The sequence below is a fragment of the Apodemus sylvaticus genome, chromosome 22 (assembly GCF_947179515.1).
Source record: "Apodemus sylvaticus chromosome 22, mApoSyl1.1, whole genome shotgun sequence".
NCBI lineage: Eukaryota > Metazoa > Chordata > Mammalia > Rodentia > Muridae > Apodemus > Apodemus sylvaticus.
Genome location: NC_067493.1, coordinates 17,212,454 through 17,233,426, shown reverse-complemented (window position 1 = coordinate 17,233,426; position 20,973 = coordinate 17,212,454). Strand labels below are relative to the sequence as shown.

At 47.0% G+C, this 20,973-nt stretch overlaps 1 protein-coding gene across 1 annotated transcript in view; it reads left to right on the top strand.

Annotated features, from left to right (window-relative positions):
- The first annotated feature begins 6,423 nt into the window (after positions 1-6,423).
- Positions 6,424-20,973, top strand: part of Mtus2 (microtubule associated scaffold protein 2) — a 358,083-nt gene continuing 343,533 nt past the window's right edge. The window contains exon 1 of the mRNA XM_052168367.1: positions 6,424-6,486. The gene's annotated coding sequence lies outside the window, so the exon portion shown is untranslated. The remainder of the gene's footprint in view (positions 6,487-20,973) is intronic.

The following is a 20,973-nucleotide window of genomic DNA, read 5'->3' as shown; positions in this document are numbered from 1 at the left end:
TTTTTTGTTTGTTTGTTTGTTTGTTTGTTTTTTTTTGTTTTTTTGTTTTTTTTTTTTTTTTCCCGAGACAGGGTTTCTCTGTATAGCCCTGGCTGTCCTGGAACTCACTCTGTAGACCAGGCTGTCCTCGAACTCAGAAATCTGCCTGCCTCTGCCTCCCAGAGTGCTGGGATTACAGGCGTGTGCCACCACCGCCCCGCTCCACAAGCGGTTTTTGTTGAGAAAAAAGGCAAACATAAATGGTATAAGGAAAGCTAAGATATAAGATTCTTGCATGTCATCTACCATGTGCAAGACTGTGCCTTTGTGAATATTCACTCGGCTAAGGAGGAAAGAACAAAGGGGTGTTTGTTCTGGTTTAAGACTTCTTCTTGAGCCTAGCAGTGGTGACACACACCTTTAAGCCCAACTCCTAGGAGACAGAGGCAGGTGGGTCTCTGAGTTTGAAGCCAGCCTGGCCTACAGAGGTTGTTACCAACCAACCAACCAACCAACCAACCAACCAACCAACCAAAGCTCAGTCAGTAAATCTGCCCTTCTGGGATGACGCCCGATTTGGCAAAGTTGTAAAACAAATGGTCTTGCCTTTCCTAATCTGAGTCTCCAGGACTCTTACTATGACGGGAGGGCCTTTGTGTCTCAGAGCAGTATGTAGGGATCTGTAAGCCCTGTTCCCTCTTTGGGGGAATGGGAGAAGGCAGTCGGTCAGTTCACCTGGGGTGCCCCCGCAGTGGACGAGGAGGGGGTCTTCCACAAGGCAGGAGGCAAACAGTCACACTCAGGGCTGTTCTTCGACCTCCATGCAGGAGGGTCTGAGGAACTGGGCCAGTATGGAAAACAGGGACAGTCCTATTTGAGAGAGACTGCTTCTTGCTCCTAGGGTTATACTCCATTCCCCCAAAGGATGTTGCAACCTCTACAGCTTTCTAACAGTCCAGGGACTGGGCAGGACCAATGAGAAAGAGGGGGAGGAAAGATGGAAAGGGGAGGGTCCTGGGAGGCTATAAAAAGTCCAGCTCAGGGAGCCCCAACTCCCACCTCTGTGGCCCCTTAAATTCCCTTGATGGAAGTTGTTAGTCTTTAGCTTTCTCTCTCTCTCTCTCTCTCTCTCTCTCTCTCTCTCTGACTAGTGTTTCTTCAGTCTGGTATTTGAATCCCTGCTACCTCCAACTGTAGTTTTTTGATCACCACCCTTCACCCAAGACCCCTGTATCGCCTGCACATGCACTGTGAGGCATGTGTGAGCCCCCACTCTCATGCACACAAATGAACACACATACAAACTACACATAAACCATACACATGCAACACCATATGAAGGGTTATTATATAACGCAGAATTCATATACAACATAAACTACACATTGTTAGTATATATGCTATATATCTGAAATATGTTATATATGATATATGTATTTGGATTGTTTCAGCAGGGTTAAGAACATTTGCATGGGTGGGAATAGAGCACCCATCCCTTTGTCACCGGGACCCTTTTCATCTGAGGAGTTAGATCATATGTCTCCCATGAAACATAGCTCTCAGTTCTTCACACTCTACCTACCCCTGCAGCCATGATCCTGTCTGATTTTAGATAGTTAGCTAGGCATCCCATCTTCCTTTTTCCCCTTCCCAAAATACCATATCTCTGTGCAGTCCTAGATGTCCTGGAACTCACTCTGTAGATCAGGCTGGCCTCAAACTCAGAGATCTGCCTGCCTCTGCCTCCCAAGAGTTGAGATTAAAGGTGTGCACCACCACTGCCTGGCTTCCATCTTTCATCTCTGATGACTGGATTATGTCCTTTGGGGTAAGGTCCCCAGGATCCATCTGTTGTGGAGAGCCCTGGGCTTGTATTTTGATGCTAATTCCACTCCTCAGAGGGGCTGTGGATGAGGAGTTGCTTTGTGAACCTTCTCCCCACCTTAACTTTGCAAATAAAGGCTTGAGCTAATGATTGGGCAGGAAGAAGTGGGAGGAGCTGAGTGTCTAGGGGAGGAGTGGGGGGGGGAATGCACAAAAGGGGAGGAGCTATGGGAGATCAACAGAGAGGCCGCAGAGAGAGAAGCTCGTGGCCTGGAGAAACCTCATGTTATATGGGATAATATAGATGGAAATAGAGCAGTGTAGTGGGAGATCTGCCCAATCTGGGCTTGTGCTTGTTTTGTTAACTGATTGAGTTAAGCTTTCTTTTACTGGGGTTGGAAACAAAGTAGCCATTCATCTGAATTATTCTTTCTTGAAAGCTGAATACTATTGTGTGTGTGAATACAGTACACTTTCTTTATCCATTCGGTCTCAGCTGCTGGGCTGCCCACACTCCTGTGGAATTTCTGTACCACATTTTTCTTGGTCTTTCTCCTTTCTTTCAAGCTCTGATGGATGTGCCTAGAGAGCTAGGCTTAAGTTGACTGTTCCCCAGCACCAGAATGCTGCCTGTTTTTCTAAAGCCCTGAAGGTTTGGGAACTTCAAGGCCCAAAGACAATCCCTATCAGTAGACTATAGGAACCAGAAGGAGAGTCAGTACTCAGCCTGGTAACTGTAGACTGATCATTGTGAGAGGCCTTCTGTGAGCTTCTTAGGGTACCGCCTGGCACCACATGAGGGAAGCCTGTGCCTTCAGCAGGGCCATGGATAGTGCATACTTTCTTTTCCTGTCTGTCTTAGTCAAGGTTTCTATTCCTTTACAAACATCATGACCAAGAAGCAAGTTGGGGAGGAAAGGGTTTATTTAGCTTACAGTTCCAAATTGCTGTTTATCACTAAAGGAAGTCAGGACTGGAACTCAAGCAGGTCAGGAAGCAGGAGCTGATGCAGAGGCCATGGGAGGATGTTCCTTACTGGCTTGCTTCCCCTGGCTTGCTCAGCCTGCTCTCTTATAGAACCCAAGACTACCAGCCCACCCACAAGGGGCCCTTCCCCCTTGATCACTAATTGAGAAAATGCCCCACAGCTGGATCTCATGGAGGCACTTCCCCAACTGAAGCTCCTTTCTCTGTGATAACTCCAGCCCGTGTCAAGTTGACACACAAAACCAGCCAGTACACCGTCTTGGTCACTGTTCTATTGCTGTGGAGAGACAGGACCAAGGCAAGCTTGATTACAATTTCAAAGGTTTAGTTCGTTATCACCATGGTGGGTTGCACGGCAGCATGCAGGCAGACATGGTACTGGAGAAGTCGTCAAGAGCTACATCCAGATCCATAGGCAACAGACAGACACCAGACCTGGTGTGGGCTTTGGAGCCTCAAAGACCAACCCAGTAACACATCACCTTTGACAGGGCCTTACCTCCCAACCCTTTCCAACACTCTACCAACAGGGAACCAAGCATTTACATATTTGAACCTATGGGGGTCACTTAGGGTTTCACTGCTGTGAAGAGACATCATGACCATGGCTACTCTTATAAAGGACAACATTTCATTGGGGCTGGCTTACAGTTCCAGAGGTTTAGTCCATTATCATCATGGTGGGAAACATGGGGCATGCAGGCAGACTGGAGAAGGAGCTGAGAGTTCTACATCTTGACCCACAGGCAGCAGAAGGAGACTGTGTGCTACACTGGGTATAGTGTGAGCATAGGAGACCTCAAAACCTGCCTCCACGGTGACAAGGCCACACCTACTCCAACAAGGCCACACCTACTCCAACAAGGCCACTCCCACAAATGCCAGTTGATATGGGTCAATCAATCAAACACGAGTCTATGGGGGTCCCATTCCCATCAAACTCACCCACAGGGAGTCATTCTCCTTCAGAGCACCACATTACCATGTCTTATTGTTTTAATGTCATGCCACCTGCATCCTAGGATCACCTTCCAAAATCAACCACCTGTACCCAAGTCCCAGGAAACTCTGCTTTGGGAACTGTGAGTGGCCTTCTTTGAGACACCTGCTCATTCCCATCTCTCCTTCCCAACAAAAGAACATTCAATTCTTTTTTTTTTTTTTTTTAGTTCCCCATTCCAGTACCAAGACAGATTAAAATGTAAATTAAATTAAAGCATACAAGTATTAAGATGGTGCTTGCTTTGGCCTACTTACTGGGCACACTAGGTGACTTGTAGCTTAGGAATTCTGAGAAGATACCCAGGCAGGGGCAGACTTAAGTAACTCAATCAATCAATCAATCAACCAATCAGACAATGAAAGCAACTTGACTTTCTATTTCTTCCTGATCAACCACAATGAAACATCTCAGAAGGACTATGAGTCGATTTTATATGCCCTGACCTTTCTGATTTACCATTTGTAACCATTAATCTCCATTGTCAACCTGACAATTTAGAATCACCTAGGAGATTGGTGACCTAGGCCTTGGAATTACCTGTGAGGACATCTCCAGAGAGGGTTCTCTGAGAGGGAGGACTTGCCTTGAGTGTATGTACAGTACCATGCTATGGGGCTAGGGACCCTGCCTGACACAATCAAAGGGAAAGCCGGCAAGATCTTGGCATCCTCTTTGTTTTCCTGGGAGATGGCAAGGAGTCACAGCTGTATGCTATTAACTGCTTCTGCTCCCATGATCTCCGTACTGTGCCTTGTGCTGCTGTGGAGACAGGAAGGTACTACTGGCCTAGAGGTACTGGTCTTTTCGGTGGTCCTGGCTGGGAAGGCATCCTGTGGGCTCAGCAGTGACATCAGCAGGGTGCCAGCAGGGCGAGGCGGAAGGGCTCACTCACTTTGTGCTGGGAAGAAGCTTTGTGTTGAAGAAGCTGGTGCCTGTCCTCCGGAGGGTGAGGCTCAAGGAAGAAGCAAACCCGAGCTTCTGAAGAGAGTTTAAGGAACACCGCGAGCTGACACGGTGGGCGGGGATGTGTCCCCAGTGGAGTGGGAGTGGCCCGAGGAAGGAGCTGTGGCCTCAGGACCTCGTTCCTTCCACCTGGGGGGGGGGGGCACCAGGCATCTTGGAACACCCAAAATAGGAAGGTGAAGGGCGCGAAGAAGGCTTTTCTATCATTCTAGGTTGGAGTCAGTCTGGGGCTTTGTGAGTTAGGGAAAGGAGGGGTCGACGGCTTAAATGAAAGGAGCTTAAAGTTTGATTTAGATTGGACTGGACTTTGTAATAACAGCCAGTCAGACCGCTTGTTAACACCCGAAAGTGACAGGAAAAGCGATAAAATGTGCCCTAGATTCTTCCAGAAGAAACGGGAGGCCACATAGGATAATGTAAAAAGACAGCCGTGTGAAAAGTGCTCTTTCGTGATTTCCCTTCACGATACAGTCCAGTTAGTACAAACACTTCAGCTGGTCTAAAGTGTGGCTCAGCACGGCAGTGCTGGGGTGGGGGAGGGAGCCCACTTTCCCACACTCCCGACCCCCAAGAGAAAGCGAGCACGCTGCCAGCACCTCAAAGTCAGTCTCTGTCAGTCTGTCCCAAACCTTAGTAGCCAGAGACTGCAAAAGCCTTCCGGCTGGCTGTCTTCGGACTTCCTAGGTGCCCTGCTTTCGGGCCACCTGCAAGGGCCACTGAGAAGTCCGCGTTCATGTTTACTTCCAAAGAACGCTGTAAATTACAAAGCAGACAAGCTTGCGTTGAGACGAGAGCCTTTCAAGTGGGTAGCCGGCTATGCATTACCCCTAGATTTGGAGGCAGAGGCAGGAGGATATCTGTGAGTCCCAAGCGAGATCCTGCCTCAAACAAAAAGACATCCTACATCCCCGACCCCCCCATCCCTGCCGAACCCGCACACAGTCTCACACACAAAACCCTTTCAGAGACCACTTTAGTCTCTTGTCCATCAGCCGCCCTTCCCCCCCCCCGCCCCCCCCCCCCCATCCCTTCCGAGTTCTCCCGCTGGGCCCCAGTCATCACATAATTGCTGCACGTAATTGAAAGAGGCTCTCTCTTCCGATTGGATCACAGCACATCCCACTCGTAGGAGTCAGGGCTCCAGGTCAGCGACCTCGGGCTGTTTCTCCTTTCTCTGGGGTCTGAGGCTGGATGCTCCGGACCACTGTGGTCCCGTGAGCTGCAGGGTCGTGTCCTGCCGGCAGAGGGCGCTCGGCTCCCCCACGGGGCTCCGGCCGAGAGGAGGCGCCGGGGCTCGCGAGCATCTCCGGGCGGCCGGGAGGGGGTGCGCGCCTTGGGCCGCCGCAGCCCGGCTTCTGTCACCGCGGACAGCACCTCACTGGAGGGTGGGCAGGAGCGGCGTCTTTGTCCGGCGAGGCGTCCTCAGCCTGGGCCATCCCTGTGATCGCAGCCGGGCGGCCTGGGCGGTGCCCAGCGGTGAAGTGCGCGGGCGGAGGGCTCGCTGCGGCCACGGTCCCAGGTACCCCCGGTGCCCCAGGCTCGCCACCTGCGCCACCTCTGCCCGCGCTCTGTCAAGTTGCAGAAGACCCGGGTGGGTCCGGAGTCTGGACGCGTGGGCGCGTTGCAAACTCCAGCTGCGAAGGAGCTGCGAAGGAGGTAGCCCAGCCCGGGATGCTCCCGGAGGCTGCTCTGCTCTCTCTGCTCATCCTTCTTGGCTCCTCCAGACCCAGGTGAGCGACTGCTGTCCGCGCGTCCCGATCTGGCTGGTGACAGGTGCAAGAGCCGGGCGGAGGCGGTGCCTTTTGCTGGCTTCTCTGGCATCAGAGAGCCCGCTCCCCGCTGCTCACATCCTCTGCTCCGCCGGAGAGAGGCTGCAGCCCACTCGCACCTTCCGGGGATGCCAGGTTGAGCACGGTGTTTTAGAGGCGACAGCGGGTTAGCCTAAGCGAACTCCCACCCCTCTCCACCCCCAGCTCGGGATAATTCGGTCCGCGTCTTCGTCTTAATTTAGCACCGATGTGTTATTTCCTCGGAGCTCTAGAATGGTAAGGCTCGCTCCATCCATTTTTTTTTCCAACCTCCTTCATTCTGAGTCTGTGCAGGGAAAGGAACTACAGGCTTGCAAGTGATGTTACTACCGTTCTATTTTAAATACAAACACCCAGAGAAGTATGCTTGGCGGCCTGCCAGAGGCGCCTGCACTCTTTGTTATGTAAGTGCTTCACAGGAATATTTGCTGGTTGGTAAAGTTAGGAGCGGTTACCCGAGAACGTAAGAGCGCAGGAAGTCAGAGCCATAATTTCTGTCTTTGCTCAAAACTTTCCTTCAGGATAAGCATGCGATGGCTTCCATTTCATTTAAAGGGGACGCGAGGTCCTTTAAAAAAAAAAAAAGAAACCCACCAAAACAACAAATCATACGGTAGAATCTCAAGCGTTAAGACACAAAACAGGTTTTTATGAAGTCTGTTATGAAAACCAGTGGGACGTCTCTGACAAGAAATCGATGGGAAGTGATTTAAAGAAATAGATTCCTGTCACATAGCCTTTTTGGCTTTTAAACCGTTAGGTAATTTTATTTTGCTGTCATGTGGACATGGCTAATTGTGAGTTGACAGTTATTAAAGACCTCTGTTCACACGTACAGTAATTTTTTTTCAGGTACAAAGATGAAAGTGGAAAGCATCAGATAAACATTCTGTTCTTTCTGGCTTCTGGTGATGGCGTTTGCTATGAGTATGGCTTTCCAGTGTTTGACGTGTGTAGTCAGTCCGAGCAGCACAAGGCGTGGCTCTGAGGGTTCGAGGTACCCCAGCCATGCCCGCGGCATAGAGGGAGAGAAACTTGTGTTGGACCAGGCAGAAGCTAATAGATTTTAGCCCGGGTCTCTGTTCATCTAAGTGATTTTCCTGCTTGTTTTTCTTGCAAAGAAAAGCTTTGTGTACCAAGGGTAGTTCCACAGAGGCTACCCATGGAGTCTTGGGGTACAGTGCATTGTGCAGAGGAAACCCTGCAAGTTCAGTAGTCTTGGGGAGAGGGAGCGTCTTCTTTTTGTTTGCATGACAAAAAGATCAAGTTTCCCCAAGGATTATTTTTCTCACTGAATGGACGTTTTCATATACTATATAGGAGTGCAAATTTGTCAATCGGGTGCACAAAAGCCTTTTTGGTATTTTTTAAGGGCAGAAGGAAAGCTGGCATCTTTTGTAAGTCCACATTTCCACACCTTGGGACGGGCTTACTGAGGCTTTATGGGAACTTATGTAAGAGTCACTATGGTGCTTTTGGTATTCAGTTAAACTCCCCGCTTTTGGCTGTTACATAATTGACATGGAACTAGGCTGTCAGAGCTGAAATCGTGGGGGAGGATATAGAAAAACCTAGGCTCATGTGGCTGCACAACACACACACACACACACACACACACACACACACGGCTTTATAATGAATTGCTGCTCCCAAATTAGAGGGGGAGCAGCAGGGACGGTCGTTTGTGAACGGGAGATAAGAACCGTGTCAGGAGGATGGCTGGAATAGATAACTGTTATGTTTAGCAATTTTCTAGAGATCTAAATGCTGGCTGCAAACTACTGCAGTCCTTTACATACTGGCTGAGAGGCAGAGGTAGAGGCTGGGGATCTTGGGCTGGGGTCCCTCACCTGAACTTACTTGGGAGGCATTGGGAGGAGCACTGGTCGTGTATTTATTTATGTGGTTTTGCAGTTTTGGATTCTTTTTTTTTAAATAGGGAGGATTCCCTTGCCATCCTCTCAGCCCTAATTATATAAGTCCAAGTTTCTATGAATCTTGGATCTGTTCCATTTTCTGTTGTTTAAATGTTACCTTATAAAATAGCCTTTCCTTTTATTTTGTATTCTTATTCTTTTTTAAAAATTTATTTATTTATTATATGGAAGTGCACTGTAGCTGTCTTCAGACACCCCAGAAGAGGGAGTCAGATCTCATGACAGATGGTTGTGAGTCACCATGTGGTTGCTGGGATTTGAACTTAGGACCTCTGGAAGAGCAGTCAGTGCTCTTAACCACTGAGCTATCTCTCCAGCCTCCTATTCTCATTATTCTTATTCTTATTATTTTATGTATATGAGTACACTGTAGCTGTCTTCAGACACACCTGCAGAGGGCATTCAGTCGCTTTACAGATGGTTATGAGCCACCATGTGGTTGCTGGGAATTGAGCTCAGGACCTCTGGAAGAGCAGTCAGTGTTCTTAACTGCTGAGCCATCTCTCCAGCCCAGCCTTTTCTTTTCTTCTTCTTCTTCTTCTTTTTTTTTTTTTTTTTAAATTATTTTATGTGCGTGTTTACTTGGATGTCTCTGTACCATATACATACAGTACCCATGGTGGCCAGAAGAGGGCATCAGATCCACTAAAACAAGATACAAGTGACTGTCGGTTGCAATGTGAGTGCTGGGAATCGAACCCAGCTCCTTTAGAACTGCAGCCATGATATTAACTGTTGAGCTATCCTCTCAGTCCTCAACTGCCCCAAACCTCAGGGAGTTACAGGTTCCTGAAGACCAGTCCTGTGTTTTGCCATCTTTCAGGACTTCTTTTTGCATGTGGGTGTGATCTGGAGAACAGAAAAACAAACAAACACCAAAACCAACACCAACCAACCAACCAAACAAACAAACACCAGAACCAACACCAGCCAACCAAACACCAGTCCCAGGAAAGGGTACATGTGGAAAGGAGGCTGTAGCTCACCTGCGTCTCAGAGGCAGGGCTGCCAAGGCAGAAGGAAGAAAAACAAAACAAAACAAAACAAGGATGAGATATTTATTAAAACATGTTAATGGGAAGAGAGAGCACCAGCTCTGTTGGAGACCTCCCTGTACAAACTCTTTAGCATCTATCTCAAGTAGGAATTTCAAATAGTGAACAAACAAATGTAGTCTTGGGAAATAGCCCACAAGAAACAAAGTATGTTGCGAAGGACCAGATGAGGCAGGAGACTGCCTGATTAGCAGTCTCATCAGTGGGTAAGAGCCTTTAAACCATGCTTGAGAGGGAGTTGTTACAAAGAGCTGAGGAGGGTCTCCTTTTGCCCGCCCGATTTCTACTTTCTATTGGAGCTTGAATGTCTTCAGACCTTCCCCTTTTGACTCTTCCCACCACAGCACATAATACTCTCCTATCATCATCCACCGTCCGTCCCCTGATATGTATCATCTATCCATCAGCTCTCCTCTAGCACCCACGGTTCATTATCCATCCATCCTCCATCATGCATCACCCATCCATTCATACAGACACTGTCCTTTACCAAACACACAGGCTCCCTATGAGCCCTTTCCTCGACTGCGGCTTGACTTTGGCCTAGAGGATCTGCACTTTCAGCATGGATGATTTTTGCGGAAGGAAGGATAAGACCTAACCATGGTGAAGCCAGTCTGCAGACAGACCCCCTCCCCAATCACAGATATTGAATATTGCCTTATTTTTGTATATTTCTACTCCCATGATTCTGACTCCACACTCATGGACAGGAGTTAAATTTAAGCAGCAGCAGCAGCAGAAACAATAGTAGTAGGACAGGAAAGTTCAAGTACATGTAGTAGTAGTAGTAGTAGTAGTAGTAGTTCCTCTTCCTCTTCCTCTTCCTCTTCCTCTTCCTCTTCCTCTTCCTCTTCCTCTTCTTCTTCTTCTTCTTCTTCTTCTTCTTCTTCTTCTTCTTCTTCTTCTTCTTCTTTTCCTCCTCCTCCTCCTCCTTCTTCTTCCTTTCCTCCTCCTTCTTCCTTCTCCTCTTTTCTTCATTCTTCCTCCCCTCCTCCTGTCCTCTCCCTCCTCCTCTCCCTCCTCCTCTCCCTCCTCCTCTCCCTCCCCTCCTCCCTTTCTTTTGTCCTCCTCCCTTTCCTCCTCTTCCTCTTCTTCTTTGAGACAGGGTTTCACTGTATAGCCCTGGCTGTCCTGGAATGCTCTATGTAGACCAGGCTGGCCTAGAACTCAGAGATCTACCTGCCCCTGCCTCCCGAGTGCTGGGATGGAAGGCGTGCGCCACCACCTTGTCAAGTTCAAGTTCTGTAAGTTCTCTCCTCTCATCCTGAATAAAATCTGTGCTTACTGCAACTCGGTGTCTGGATTAAAAATGTGTCACCATCATACAATGCTCTAGTCACCAGGGTATAGATAGTGAAGAAAGTGGGAAAACACAGTGCCCTTAAGGAATTGGATGAGCATAAGTAAAATGTCGAATGGATTAGGTACAGTGGAGGAAAATAAGTCCGATGGGGGGGGGGAGTAGTTTGGAGGAGAGAATCAGTATTTCTAGTAGTATGGTCAGAAAAAGCTCTTTGAAGGGATACATACATAGCTGACACTCAAGGCAAGGGAGGAGCCCATGGGGGCCTCTCGGGGCAGTGGGCAGCTGGCACCACACCTGGGAGCCAGGGCTAGGGGCAGCACTAAAAATTCTCATGCTAATATTGTAATAATCAACCAGCAGCGTGCTCTCTGCGGGTGAATGAGTGCTGGCGTGTCCCTGCAGGGCTTATCAGTTGATGTCGGAAAGACGGGATAACCGAGGTTTCTCAGGGCATCAGAAACCTGGGCTGGACCACCAAGCAGGAAGAGAGGCTACCCATCCTCACTGGGAACCATCCTGGTCTGTTTTAGGAAAGTTCTGTGGCCACCTGGAATTTTGCCTCTCACCTTAGGAATTCATTGGAGCTGTGGTGGAGAACCACAAAATTCATCCTTGAGGAGCATTTCAACACCTAAAGAAAATGAGCCAGAGAAAAGCCCACGCGAAGGCAACCTGGCTATACGGTGTGAGGAAGGCAGGTGTTTAGTGTGGCAGTGAGGATCCTGGACACCCAGACAGTTAGTTGCCTTGCATCCTATGACTCGGATATGTGGTTGTGTGTATGTATGTGTGCACCTGGACCCAGGCTAACATAGATCCATTAACCCCAGGTGGAGAAGCCCCTGGGAGAACAGGGGCTGGGAAATGGCTGCTGTTCTACCTGCCTTTTCTGGGCACAGAGGCTGAGCTCAGGGTGGAGGATGAAGTCTAGGCTAAATGCTTACTTTTAAAAGACCTTGGCTTGTAACGATGTTTTACCCCCAGGAGCCCAGGGAGGTGCCTCCTGTGTGGAGGTTCTTTGGTCTCCAGTGGCAGAAGGAACCTTATAGCAGCTTTGATGAACACGTGCAGGTGACAGTTATGGGTGGCTGCTGAGTCTGATGCTGCATCTTGTGTCACTTTGTAAACTTGGGAGACTCAAGATTTTAAGGCCATTCCTGGCTTTTTTGGTACTTTCAACTGTCGTGGATGGGTCATTACAACAGATCGATCTGTGTGCAGAATGTAAAATCCAAATGGACTGCAAAATTAAGAGTTAAGATCAAAGCTGGGCACAGTGGCGTTTATGGGAACCCAAGCTCTCAGGAGGTAGAGGCAGGTGGATCTCTGTGAGTATGAGGCCAGCCTGGTCCATATAGCAAGTTTCAGGGCAGCCAGGGCTACATAGAGAGACTCTGTCTCGGGGTGGGGTGGGGTGGGGTGGGGAAATCACATTCCCAGGTAATTTTTATGCTTTTAGCCACTTGAGCCTTTTTGGGGTGATCTTCTCAGTCAACAGTCTTACTTTCTGCTAAATCAATAGAAAAAAAAAAAAAGATTAGATGAATGAATAAGGCAAGTTACTAATGCCTGGGTTTCTTGTCTTTATTTTCTGTTCTGTTACCAGAGTGTGTTCTAGATGGGAGGAGAGGAGCTGGTTACTTCAATCTGCTGATACAGTGCTTGCTGTATTTCACAAGAATGGTTATTTTCTTTTGGGATACTGAATGGCCCTTGCCCTGGATAGGGAGGCTTGATGACACTTCAGTACTTCGCCATGTTTGTCCTGTGCCCTCTGTGGGACCTACAGGCCCACTGAAACAGCAGATTCTGTTTCTAGATTGAGTGTAGGAAGTGAGCAGTCAGCGTGGTTAAGGCCAGCCCCGTGTACATGATAGGTTGGTATTGGTGCTGGGAATCTGAGCTTCCTGCAGACAGAAGAGGCCAGCATGGTGTATGAGCTACATCTGCCTGGAAGCAATCTCACTGAGATTGATATGATGATTTTCAGTGCTTTCTAGAAGCACAGGGGAGAAAGCGTGGAGCATAGAGCCATTGGTTCCAGGAAATGACAACAGAGGCCAATGGTGGGAAAGCTAAGTCCACACACTTTGCCAGATGGCTGCTGTAAAGTACTAATCCCAAACACAACATGGACACGGTCTCTGGGAAATGACTGGAGAAGCAATCTCAAACTACCAGAATTAATTAATTGTCTCTGTGCTGAACGGTTTGAAATTACTCATGTAAAATACCTTCTCAGCAAGACAATCTTTTCTACACACAGATTGGAACTTGTCACATATGCCCAAACCATTTTTAGTTCCCAATTATTAGAAAAATTATTTATTTATTTTTAGCTTATGTGTTTGGGTGTTTTGCCTGCACGTATAGCTGTGCACTGTGCATGCAGTGCCCGTGGAGGCCAGAAGAGGGCGTCAGACATCCCCTCCCCGCCTCCCCTGAACTGGAGTTACAGATGGCTGTGAACTGACATGTGGGTGCTGGGAATTGAATGAAGGTCCTCCGGAAGAGCAGCCAGTGCTCTTCACCACTGAGCCATCTCTCCAGCTCCTATAAAATTATTTTAACACAATGATGTATTGTACATCAATGTACAATAATGTAATACAATGATGTTGTCTTTGGTCCTCAAACGTCATACTGAAGAGTTTCTGCTAGGTTTTAGGATTGTAATTCTGAGAAGAACTTAAGATGCTGCAGTGAACTCTACATGTGAGTTAGAGCTGGTTCACAGGGTTAAGAACAGAAGAGGAGATTCCCTCTGCCCCCCCAAGCCTCCCTTTATAGTATTATAGTGTCATTCTGGAGCCTAATATTTGAGCCTTAGTGGAAGTTACAGGACCTCAAAACAACCCTTCCCCCAACAACAGACCTCCAAAATGGTGGATCTTATAATGTGTACATTATATAACATTAAAATTATTCTGAAAAAAGATAAGAACCCATTTCCATCACTGAGTGTGCTACTTTTCTTTTGCTATAACAAAATACCAGAGTCTGGATGTTTACAAGAGTGTTCAACCCATGGCTTGTTGCCCGCTGCATGTGGCCGTGTCTGGTTATGGCTATGGGATATGACTTGACATCATAAACTTACTTAAAACACTGAGACTTATTTGTTTATTGTAACTTGATTGTTGTTGTTATTGCTTTTGTTTTTTTTTTTTTTTTTTTTTTTTTTTTTTTTTTTTTTTTTTGATTTTGGTTTTTTCAAGACAGGGTTTCTCTGTATAGCCCTGGCTGTCCTGGAGCTCACTCTGTAGACCAGGCTGTCCTCGAACTCAGAAATCTGCTTGCCTCTGCCTCCCAGAGTGCTGGGATTACAGGCGTGTGCCACCACCGCCCGGCGATTGTTGTTGTTTTAAAGCATAAACTTTACAGGTGACGTTGTGACTCAAAATCAAAAGGTTGGGCATTCCTGGAATAAAAATGTTAATTATTTTTTCCTTTTTCCTTTTTTTTGTTTTTTTTTTTTTGTTGTTTTTAGTTTGTGTGTGTGTAACAATAATAATTAAAGAAGGGATTTGGGAAGGAGTGGGGGAGGCATGGAAGAGCTGGAGGGAGGAGAGTGAGATAGAAATTATATAATGCAGTACTCATGTAGGAAACTCTTAAAAAAATAAAAATAGAAAAAAAATCCTGAAGCTTACAAGACATACACAGCTGAGAATGGCTGTACCTGTATAGTAATCCTATCCAATACAATACTGTGAGCCACATATGTAACGCTTTCTGGTATTTGCATTGAAGAGTAAAGCCAAATAGAATTAGTGACAGTGCAGTTCATTCAGTCTAATATGTCTACAGTATGGTAATTTCCCATGTTAATTTTCCCAGGCACGCATGCAGAGGCCAGTAGACAACTTGTGAAGTCAGCTGGGTTCCAGAGGTAGAACTCATTTCTACCTAATGAGCCATCTTACAACCCCCAAATCCTGTATTTTATTTTATTGTTTGTTTTTTTCGAAACAGGGTTTCTCTGTGTAGCTCTGGCTGTACTGGGTCTTGCCCTGCAAACCAGGCTAATGTGCAGCTCAGAGATCTGCCTGCCTCAGCCTCCTGAGTGCTGGGATTAAAGATGTGCACTACTACATCCAGTTCAGAATCCTGTATTTTATACTAATAATGAATCTTAGTACTACTGACTATCCGCATTTCTCGTACCCAGTAGCCATGTCTGCGTGAATGGCTATTGTATTGGTGACTTTTGTGTAGACTTCAGGTGTACACACAATTCTGACATCACCTCTAGCACAGCATTTATTCTCAAGACATTTTACTCACGTTGCTGTGGTGAGACATACATTACAAGACAGGCATAGTGTCATTTGCTTGTCCTCCCTTGTCCACTGGAGGAAGCTGTGAGTCCTGCCTGGGTCAGGCTGTGGTGGACAAGAAGGGCTTTGCTAGGGCGATGCTCAGGAAGATGAAGGGCGGAGGAATCCAGGAGACACCAAGAGGAAAGGCAGGGGTGTATGCAGAAGCGCCGCTAGCGTATGCTCAGAAGTTTGGTTCACATGGAGCATGCGTGTGAGTGGCTTGCCCAGAGAGTGTATGTCTGGGCTGGAGCTGGAGGCTGAGCTATCGGAAGCCACCTGCAAAGGAGCTTGGATGTTCCTCCTTGTTATCAGGCTATGGGAAGCCCCACAGTGAGATTTGTGTTCTAGCTTCAGCACGTAGACCTTTCGGTCTTCTGCAAGACAGGGGTATTGAGATGCCAGGGGTTATTATGAAGATTCAAGGAACTAGCAGTGGTCCCATCTATGACTCCTATGACTATAGAGATCATCTCTCCAGCTGACCCCGTACACTAAATCCATAATTCTTCTTCGATGTGGCCGTATTCTAGTGCATTCAGAGAACACTATTACAAATATACATCCTTGGAGCATCAGGATCAACCTTAGGGTTGGTATTTAGGAATTACATCCATGCTCTGTATGTGTAGATACCTGTTTTTGATTGTTTACCACTGTGCAAAGTCCACCTCCTTAGCCTTTTTCTATCTGATGCTCAGTTTGTCACACCAGGTTCATGTTCTGTTGTTAGCAATAGACCCCACTCTGGCCACAGTGGCCATTTCTGATGCCCCAGAGTTCCTCCTCTCTGTGAGGTTGACCAGTTGCTCCTTGCCCAGTCTCCGGTCCTCCACAGAATGCCCTTATCCAGTCTGCCTTTCACTCGTGCCTATGTAATCTTGACAGATCAGCTAGGACACCTTAACTTTGTTCAAAGTCTTACATACATACTGACTTATACGTGTGCCAGAGATCAGCCTGGTGTGTTATTATCAGGAGCTGTCCATCTTGCATCTTGAGACAGATCTCTTATTGAGACCCAGCAGGTGTTAATTAAGCTAGGCTGGCTGGCTGGTGAGCGCCAGGATCCACCAATCTGTTTCCCCAGTGTAGGAATCACAGCCACACCTAGCTTTTTATGGAGTCGATAGGGTTTGAACTCAGGTCCTATTGCTCTGTGTGGTGAGCCCTTTATCACCTGCGTTATCTTCTGAGTCCCTATTTCCTTATAAGCAAACCATTGTCTCCTGTCTCTTCTTTACCATGGGTTCTCTAATTCCAAATGGTCAGGGCTATTTAGTTTTCGGTATTTCCTTGTGGCCGTTAATCACATTAATAACCACACATGCTTTTCTCTGATCGCTGAGGCTCCTCCTCAGCAGTTGCTGCCACTGACACACTTTTTGTGCTGGTCAGCGTAACGTCACAATGTCTCTGATTTAAGGTACAGCCACTACGGGGACCCTGCAGACAGAGTGTCTCTGAATGCCACTTTTCCATCGCATCTCCCTTAACAACCGTCTGATGCTCTTTGAGAACTCTGATCGGTTATGAGCGAAACCATTGGTTTTTCTCTAGCTTGCCAACTTGGACTCGTTCATTGCTCTGTAGAGTTCCAACGGCAATTTTGGCTCTGATCTTATATTTTATCCCTGGACTTAAGAAATGGGGACAGAAAACAGGTGACCGGTACTCAAGAGATCGATATGTTTATTTGGGAGGAGGGTGCTCGGCCATGAACACGGAGAGAAAATAAACTTCCTTCAGCGAAGGTGGAGCTGAAGGACCGGCGGAAGGCTGCTGATTAATGGGTCCCCTGGCGGAGGGAAACCCTTTCCACCCTTTCCTGTTCCCAACAGGAACACTCAGAAAGAAAAACGTTTTTGAACATATATATTTTTGGTGCTGAGGGATTCACACGGCTGCTCGCTCTTTGGCTTTTTGTCCCAACCGTACGGTGCAAACTAAGACTTATGTCAAGGGTGGTGTGGCGGGGGTGGTGGTAGGCTCTTAAGATAGATGGGTTATTAATATATTTATCAGACAGGAGTGGATTCTTTCCATTCCGTCTTGGCTTGGCTTTGGACCTGCGTAATTCCCGGAGTGTGGTGTGTGTGGTTCCCATGTGGGCACCCGCTCCCTGTTCCCACCCCGTCTCTAGCTCTGACATCCATCCTCAGCCCCGCTCTTCCTGCCCTGTCATACCTGGGATCCTGGCCACAGGTTTGCTTTTAGAGAGACCTCCTCTACTGCGAAGAGGATGCTGGGAAGGCATTGGTGGTTGCCGTGGAGGGAAAGAAAGAACTGAGAAGCAGCCCAGAGACCTCCAGATTTGGAGAGAACGCAGTTAGCATCTTTTGGGCACCAAGGGACTGTTGACATCGAGAAGAAAATTGATCGCTCTTAAGTAATAAATAGTTTTGAATATTTAATTGTTTATAATAATCTCCTCAATCTTGTCCCCTTTTTTTTTTCAGAAAAAATTTGAATTTTCCATTTGTTTCCTAGGTGAGAATGGTTGACTATTGAACGTTGCGCCTGTCCCTCAACCCAAGACAAACATTGTGTGATGTCTATCCCAGCAGGTTTTGGAGGGAAATCTGTGTTTTCCTCACTATTTAACACTGGGTCTTTTTGTCAAGTGATTGAGAAAAAAAAAGTTGTTTTATTTTCCCTGAGTTTTTGGGAAATAAATTTTAAAAGGATGTAATTAATATTTTCAACATAGTTTCATTGGTTCTAAATTTCTCCTGAAGTAAAATGCAATCAATACAGAAGAGGTGTGGTAGCATTTACAACACCAAAGAGCCAGAAAACAGACACAGACATCGTGTACCCCCCCAAAAGAATGCCAACTTCTTCAATAATTTCATTTCTGTGGGTTTTTCATGTCATCAACTACTCAAGGGATGAAGACAGAGAGGAAATGCAGTCATATAACCCACAGGGAATTAACCAGAAGATAAGATTAAGTGGCTCCCAAATCCTAGACTTAGCCCGTAGGAGCTCACGGAGTTGACATCAACTGGAAGTTTGTGTAATTACAGTATCGAGCCAAAAAAACCTCAGCATGGACCCCGGTTCAACAGGATGCAGAATCACAGTGCTATTGCTTGTGTTTTGCTGGTTCTGTCTTCTCTGTTTTCAGGTAGCTCTTCCTTTCTCAGGTTTTCACAGCTGGATTGTCTGCTAGGCCAGATTGTAACCAGTGACCTGGAAGCTTGTTTTGGGAGTCAGGGGTCAGGGGTCAGAGGTCAGAGGTCAGGATGATTTCACATACATTCATTATTCGGTTTGTAGTCGCTTCCTGAGTGCTTTACACTTCCTGCTAATCTCCCAGTAAAGGGCTGCCACTGTTTTTATTTATGCTTTTGCAAGCAATATCATTCATTTAAAAGGCCACCGACAATGAATTCTCCTACGAAAGCTTATTTCATTTTGTCTAGTTAAAAGTGCGAAGAATACATTCAGATGGCAATTGAGACTCCGAGTTCAGGCTTCATGTTTTGTTAATGGTTTCACAGATGCAATAGACATCTCTTTCTTAGTGGTAATTAATCTTCTACTACGACAAAAGGTTATCTTGTTGTGGTAGTTACATCGATTGACAGAAACGGGGCACGGAGCTGCAGCAGGGTGTGGCTGGGTGTTGGTGGTGTGGGTGGGAGGGCTTGCTCAACTATGTGCTTGATAAATAAAGCTACCCTGAGAAGCCAGCCTGGTGCTGGTTCTTGCACCTGCAGAACCAGCACTTGGGAAGCAGAGACAGGAGAATTACTGCCAGTTGGAGGTGAGCCTGTGCTATATAGTAAAAGTTTCATGTCAGGCTCAGCTGCTTTATCTTGGTCTTAAAACCACAAACTGGCCAGGAAAGAAACCCAGAGCCAAGAGAACAAAGCTGTATGGGTGGGAAAGTCAATGCTCTATAAATAAAACCCATTTAAACAAGATAAGAAGCTATAGTGAGCAGCCATGGCCAGGGAGAGTTTCAAACAGTGAGGAAAGCTCTTCTGGGGGGAGGGATGTTCAGCCCATATGGCATTATGTGCAAATTAGACGAAAGCATTCCTTCCATATGACATTTTATTCCCATCTAATTGGAAAATTGTTGAACTAAACCGATCGTTGGAAAAAAGATACTTTATTACCATATGCTAGAAAATTAGAATGTAAATAGTCAAATTACCTACCAGGAATGTATCCAAGTTTTAGGAGAGTTACAATTTTAAAAACAATCCTGGTGAATAGGGAATGCCTCAGAAGTGTGGCAATTTTCCACCTTGCACAGTCTTAACGCCCTGCAGGGCGGTCCTGCATTGTTGGGACCCAATTCATGGTAGGCAGGAAAAGGAGTTTTTTTTAAAAAATTATTTCTGGTCATAGGAGATGGGTTGAAATAGGAGTTTGAGGCATGACTTTTATTGGAAATTTAGGTAGTTTGAAAGAAATCTAACAGACATATTTAAAGCTTCTATAGGTTTTGGGTATTTTGATCTTTCTGGGGGCAAAACTAGGGAAGGATACGGAAACTATTTTAAATGAAAATTCTGGCTAATTCCTGCAGTCCCGTGCTTGGCTGTCAACTTGACATACCTGGGAAGGAAGTAACTCCTTTGAGGACTTGCCTCCATCACCTTAGCCTGGAAGCCCGTCTATGGGGCATTTTCTTGATTGCTGATTGATGTAGGAGAGCCCCGCCCACTGTGGGTAGCACTGTCCCTAGGCAGGAGGGCGTGGGCTGTGTAAGGAAGGCTGCATCGACTCTGCTTCAGTTCCTGCTGTGAGTTCCTGTCTTGCCTTCCCTTATGATTCGTTGTAAGTGTAAGCTGAGTTAGACCCTTTCCTCCCCTGGGGTAGTTTCAATGAGCGTTTCATCACAGCAACAAGGAGCAAACTAGGATGCTGTTATAAAGTGTATTTTCAGACCCTCCTTCCTTGTTACTTAAGTGAGCGTGTTGCAATAGATAGGCTGCCTCCTGTGTGGTGTGACACTTTAACTTTCAAAGACTGCTTAAACCTGCATTGTTCTTAGTTCCAGGGAGTTGATTTCAGGATGCTCAGTGTATCCATAAGGACCAGTCCTTCCTTCCTTGCACGTTTTCATAATTAATCTTCCAAAGAGATTGAAAGCTGCTATCTCAGTGGTGCTGTGTGCTTGGTTGAAATTGATTGACAGACACAGAGGAAGGGGCACAGTACCCTGGGGCCAGATTTGGGGTACTGGGTGGGAGCGTATGATTAGTGATTGGAAAGTTAATGAGAGAGGCTGGGGAGATGCTTGCCGAACGAGCGTGAGGACCTCCTGAGTTTGGATCCCCAGCACCTACATGTCTGTAATCCCACAGTGGAGGCAGGTGGAGACCCGAAGATCTTTGGGCTCACTGGCCAGCATGGCTAGCTGAACCGGCAAGCTTCAGCGTCAGCAAGAGACTTGTCTCAAAAACAAACAAGCAAACAAACAAACCAAGGTGAAGAACAATAGAGGGGCACACCCAATTGACACCCCCTCCCCCACCTTTGCTGGTGTACCCGCACAGGCATGCCCACGTGAACACACCTGCTCACACCTCGCACACATGGTGTGCGCACACCCGCAGGGTCGGTCACCGAAACAAAGAATGTCGGACCACACACACAAAGCACATGGCCTCAGATGTGTAGCTTCGTGTCCCTGGGCACCGCGTCGGCCTCCAGTGTGAGGAAGCCCAAGGCAGTTACTCAGAGATGTATTCCTGAGCTCACCTGTACATCTTGCCTTGACGATAACCATGAACCACAGACTTGGGCAGTAGCCATTGTCTCTGGGG